The following is a 6,736-nucleotide window of genomic DNA, read 5'->3' as shown; positions in this document are numbered from 1 at the left end:
GGATATTATTGGCCCAATATGGAAAAAGACTCATATCAGTTTCTCAAGAAATGTAAGCAATGTCAAATTCATGGAGACCTCATACATGCGCCGGCACAAGAACTACAACCAATTGCGTCTCCTTGGCCCTTTTGTCAGTGGGGACTTGATCTCATAGGCAAGATTCACCCTCCTTCTTCCAATGGTCATAAATTCATTATCACTGCCATAGAGTATTTCACAAAATGGATTGAAGCCGTGCCTCTCACACAAGTCACTGGAAAACAAATTGCTACTTTCATCCTTAACTATATCATTTGCCGATATGGTATTCCTAAGTCCATTATTACTGATAACGGGCGTCCCTTCAAAAATCAGGATGTTCGTGAACTCTGTGACCACTTCCATATTTCCCATCGTTTCTCCACACCATATTACCCCCAAGGTAATGGCCAAGCTGAGGCGTCTAATAAAACAATTCTTAAAATCCTCAAAAAGACAGTCGACGACGCTGACCGTAATTGGCATATCCAACTCAATCCTGCACTTTGGGCCTACCGCACAAGTGTCCGCACACCTACAGGAGCTACACCATATTCACTTGTCTACGGCACTGAAGCCATCTTACCTATTGAGGTTGAGTTACCCTCTTTATGGGTCTCTTTGCAAAACATCATCACTGATGAAGACTACAGGGTCTCTCGCTTACAAGAACTAGAACTGTTGGATGAACGGAGACAAATTGCTTTTAATCATCTCAAGGCTTACCAACAACGAATGAGTCGCAGCTACAATCACAAGGTAAAGCCTCGCACATTTGAGGTAGGTGACTTGGTTCTCAGAGAAAACCCCAAAAATCAGCAAGATAGAGAGAAGAAGGGCAAGTTTGAACCAAATTGGCTGGGTCCTTACATCGTTACAGCAGTCTATGGATCTGGGGCATATCAGCTCTCTACTACAGAAGGTGAACCTTTGGAGGATCCTATCAACAGCATGCACCTTTGCAGGTTCTACACATAGCTCATCGGAATATCCTAATTCAAAAATACAAAAAAATTATAAAACAAAAAAATCGTTACTTGGTGAAAACCTGGCAAACAGGCGCCTTGTGACACAAAAAAAAAACATTGAAAAATTGAAAAAAGTAAAGAGAAATAATTTCGTCCAACGGTGAAAACCACTCTGGTGGCGCCCTGGGCAAGTACCATGGTGAAAACTGGGTTCCCAGCGCCATGCGTAGAGACATTGCTCCTCCCTCCTTCAGGATTCTCTTTCATCCTTTCACTTTGCACACACTCACGACCAATTCGTTCATAATAAACTTACCCATTCCCATCATGGCTTGTTATTGATCTACCTAAGATTGGTTAGCCATTCATAATAAACATTCCTAAACCTCCCTTTCCATCCATAATAAATCAGATCCTATCTGTGACTAAGGCAAATCCTATGTCTAGTGATGGGTGTGGAACTAAGAACATCACATATTTCGAGGAGTACAGTTTCTTCCAGCTTTCTCCAGTCTATTCGCACACAATCCGCAATAAAGCAACATCTGCATCGCCAGATCCGCAATAAAGCTTCATTTTCTCTGCAATAAAGTATCAGCTTCATGGATTCAGTCAGTTTCAGATGAGACACAGCAGCAATAATGGGCTTCAACAAATCAAATCTTTCAACAGACTCAGACAACAATATGGTTCAGTGCTATCTATCCTTTCTGTGAAAGTGAACATTGTGACCACAATCAAACATGACTTATACAAGTGACAAGGGACATTAAACTTGAGGACTACAGTGGATGTTGGTGTCGAGTCTTGGTTTTCTTTTGATTTCATCTTTTTTGGGTGACATGTCTTTTAGCTTTTCTAGGATGTCTCTGACTAGAGATTCTATCTCTAGGATGTCTTTGACTAGAAAGGCGAGGATGGGGTATCGTCACCTATCTTTCTTTGTTGTCTGCGGATTGTCTCTTAGTAATGCAAACAGGTACAATGACTTTCTGGGTCAAACATATGACTCGATTGTCATAACCTACTTGCCATAATAAAGCTCAATGATGATAATGCACAAGAAGCTCTTTCACTTTCATATCTTCTGTCTTTCATCCCCCCTTTCTTGATTGACTTCCAGCATCCTTCTCGAGTCCGCGTAGCCTACTATCACATGACTGAGTATAATGACACACCAAAAACATTTGCATTTCATATAGTTGCACCTGCATTACCACATATAAGCATCTCATACATACATCTAGATATCACAACTGCATCACATCCTGCACACAACATCTGTTAGCACAATTTACATTTGCATTATCATATTCATCTGCATTACATACATTCACATTTGCATTAGCATAACATATAGAATCATAAAAGAACAAAAATATTGCATTGCATCATGTACATATTTGCATCCATATCATAAGCATCACATAAGAACATCTCATCACATAGGTACGCATGCATATAGCTACCGCAAAAATGAATCATCTCTCATATATATAATCAAAAATGTCATGATACAATGATGTCAAAAAATCATATGGCTACAATCACCCGCAGGTTTCTACAATACAAAAAATGGTACAAATACTGATACAAGGGAGCCCTCTATGGCTATGATGAACTCCCTCCCTCGGAGCCACCTGGCCTCGATGGAATCTGAGCCCTAGAAGGACCCGCTCCAGGATCACCCTGCCTGTCTGGTGGTGGTGGAGGACCCATGACCCCACCACTCGATGCCTGTCTCCTCTGGCTCCCTCCCATAGCTGTCGCTATCCGCGATGGTCTATGGAAGCTCCTCGCCCGCTGATCTGCTGGCACGGCACCATAATACAGGTCCCTCCAGTAGGCAATCTCCTCTCCGGCTCGCAGGACATATGCGTAGCCTACTCCTGTGTCCTCTGCCACCTGCCTCCCTACCCTCAGTGCTGTCTCAGCCTCTGTGTAGCGCTGGATAGCCTGATCCCGCTCTCGCTCAGTATCCCTGAGCCTGGTCCTGAGCCGATCCCTCTCCCTCTCCAGATCCTGAATCTCATCTTCTTGGCCCTGGCAGATCTCCCTTAGATCCAGCAGCTCAGCCTCCACTGGGTCACCCTCCTCTGCCTCTGCCTCTGCCTCTGCCCGTGGCTCTCCCTCTGCGGGTGCCTGCCCCTGTACCTCTCCCTGTACCTGTACTGGTGCCTAAACGGGTACCTATCTTGGTACATGCCTAGGTCCCTGTACCTATCTCTGTCCCGATGCCTGTACTGGTACCTGTCCCTGCACCTGTCCCTGTCTCTGTCCCTGTGCTCTAGGACCCTGTGTTGCTGGTACCTGCAGGGGCACTCCACCGTGACCCCTCACCACCTGGGCCTGTCCCTCCTGGCCACCCTCTCTCCGAGGTGCCACCCTCCTCTCCCCAACTACTCCCCTCCACCGCCGTCGGCCTCTACCCCCATCACCCCCACCATCGTCATCATCATCTCCTCCTCCATCTCCATCCAGTAGCTCTCCTGGATCTGTCAATCGGGGGAATGGATGCTCGGCCCAATACGCTGTATACTCTGCATCCATCCCAACATCCTCAATCTCAGGCCACATGTCCCAAGGAAGGGGTATCATCTCTGCCAGTTGTGTGACTTCCTGATCATATGACAACAACAGCCCGAACTGCGCCTGATCCCTAACTGTACGGGCATACATACCCGAGCCTCGTGGCATCCGCTGGATCCGGCCAAACTGTCGGCCAACCCTGTCCACCAGCTGTCTCTCTAATATATAGGGCATCCACCCAATCAAATATCTGCTCCTGAAGGTGTAAGGCAGCTCCACTACGTCATCCTCCCACTCCTCGCATCCCAGATACGGCCTCCAGATGACGACATCAATGTCATCTATCACTCGCCACCAATACTCTAACCTGCCAATCCGAGGCTGTGACGTAATCATGTCGTACAGATGAACAAAACTCCGTCCATGACCCCTGCCTCTGAAATGTATCGGCCGCGTGATAGGCAGATGCTCGTATGCCCAAACCTGTAGTAGTGTCACTCCACAACCCAGTCCTACTGATCCATGGTAGACAAACTGGTGAAGCTCATAATATAGGTGGGCCAAAACACATGGACCCCACGCATATCTGGTGTGCTGCGTCACCAATGTCTCCAGTGCTCCTCCCCAGCCCACTGCCAACCCCCGTGTCGCTCTGTCCGGACATAGGAACCCACTGATAGCTCCTCCAATCACAGTGGGCAAAGCTAACCCTGTCGCAGTCATGGTATCCCATGCCACATGTCCTACTCTCATCTCTAGTCCGGGATCCTGGAACACCCATCTCAATGCCTCCCTGTCTCCGTCACAATCATATGGAATCAGCTCTCCATCAATCGGTATCCGCAGAATCCGGTAGACATCCTCGAGGGTGACTGTCATCTCACCCATTGGCAAATGAAATGTGCATGTCTCTGAATGCCATCTCTCGGCCAGCGCAGTCAGCAAACCCATGTTTGCTCGAAACTCAGGCACATACAATACGTGTCTCAAACCCATCTCCTCGATGGCAGCTCTATCCTGAAAAGACAACTCAGGTCGCAACCTCTATGTGGACGGGAATCTCTCCCGTGACTCTAGCATAGGCAAATACTCCTGCAGTCAAACAAATCAATCATGTCAGTCATGGTGGCATTCCCTGTTCATCACAAAATGCTACTCGCTATCTAAATGCATATGGTTATCTATTCTAGTGACACTCACTGTTTATCACAAAGTGTTGCTATCTATCCTAGTAGTGCTCCCTGTTCATCACAAAGTACTACGTGTGTGACATTCCCTGTTCATCACAAAGTGTTACTCACATTTTGCACTCCCTGTTCATCACAAAGTGCTGCTCATACTTTGGGTACTCCCTGTTCATCACAAAGTACTCTATCTTGGTGCTCCCTATTCATCACAAAGTGCCTTGATCTATCCTAGTCTTCCTAGAGGACCTACTTGAGTGTATCCTCTCAGCGGCTTATCCAATCGACAGCGTATGTTCATCACAGAACTGTCGATTTGACCTAGAAGACCAAAACCTTGCATTTTCAGACACATGCGTTTCTAACTCACAAACGCGCCTATAGACTGCACAAGCGCGCCTGAACAACACAGACGCGCCTAATTGACATAAACGTGCCTACATTTGTCACAAACGTGACTTTGGCACACAAACGCCCCTTCAGGACGCAGACGCGCCCGCATTAGACACAAACGCGGTTCCAAATGCAGACGCGCCTGGCACCGACACAGATGCGCCTGGCGGACACAGACGCGCCTGGCACCGACGCAGACGCGGTTGCATGTTTTTGCACTTTTTTGGTGCCCTATTCCTAAGTGCATTTATTGCTAACTAGCATGCATTAATGACAAAATTGAATGCATCAAAGTACGAGGAGGTTTGGTGGTACTTACCGGCTCTCCTGCCTCTGTTGGTCTCTGAAATCGGCGAACGCGGTCGAATCTGTGTACGAAAGCCATCGCTGCTGACTGTTGCTACTCTTTTTCTCGCTCTGCACTGTGATCTCGTGAAGGTGTAGATGACAATGAGGATGTCTTTTGCCTGTGGTCTATCTTATAGCCTACCCTAGCCCTCGCCTTCATTTCTCGAGTTAGTCTTCATTATCCTGTGACTTTGTCACTTTATCCAACCATTCCATTCTAGCCTTTCTTTCTTATCAAGAGATTGTCTGCAATCTTTTCAGACATTTTCATCCAATCTCTCGAGGGGGCATATCATTCCCATCTTGGGGCAACTCTGTATTAGTTCATCTTATCTTCTTTGAAACAACGCGACAAGCCGCATTGTCTCAAAGAGGGGCAAAATGTAAACACCTAAAATTGTCATGTCTAATTAAATAAATATTATTTATTTAATTATCTAAACCTAATTCTTCTATTAATTAAATAAATCTTTATTTATTTAATTCATTCATTTATCCTCTTCTAGCCTTATTTCTCATTTAAATAAATACATTTATTTATTTAAATTATCCTCTTCCTAAATTAAATAAATATTTAATTTATTTAATTATCCCACTTCTACTATTAATTAAATAAATCTTTATTTATTTAATTAATTCATTAACCTTTTCTACACATGACACATGTCATTCATCTCTTAATTCATACACTACCTACCCCTTTCATTATTTTACTATTTCTTCTACCTACCCTCTAATCCTAGCCGACCTCCTTTTTTACACCTCTCAATCTTATCCCTCCATTTCATATTGTGTCTTCTATTTAAGGAGATGCTTCCTTCATTATCAAACCCTAATCATTGATTCTAATCAAGCATTCTAATGATCATCTTGACTACACTACGATCCTACTTGCAACCACATTCCATTCTTTGTTGAGCTCTTGTGCATATAAAATCTGAGAGCAAATATATCAAGCAAGATCAATGGAGATAGGAAGAATGGAGATCAAAACCCTATTGGACATGTAATGGTATAATCTTTGTGATTTCATGTGATTTGCATTGTCTTAGGTAATCTTCATATGTTATGGTGGATCTTTGTTGTTGTTAGGCTAGGGTTTTGTGGTTGAATTCATTTAGCCTTTCAATATTGTTATTATTTTTTATCCATTTTCACCATATACAATAGCAACTCACTCCTTAGCTGTCAGCTCAGGTCGCAACCTCTGAGTCGATGGGAATCTCTCCCGTGACTCCAGCATAGGCAAATACTCCTACAGTCAAGCAAATCAATCATGTCAGTTATAGTGGC

The sequence above is a fragment of the Cryptomeria japonica genome, chromosome 5 (assembly GCF_030272615.1).
Source record: "Cryptomeria japonica chromosome 5, Sugi_1.0, whole genome shotgun sequence".
In the NCBI taxonomy this organism is placed as follows: domain Eukaryota; kingdom Viridiplantae; phylum Streptophyta; class Pinopsida; order Cupressales; family Cupressaceae; genus Cryptomeria; species Cryptomeria japonica.
The sequence above is the reverse complement of the archived record's forward strand: the minus strand, read 5'-3'. Positions refer to the sequence as shown.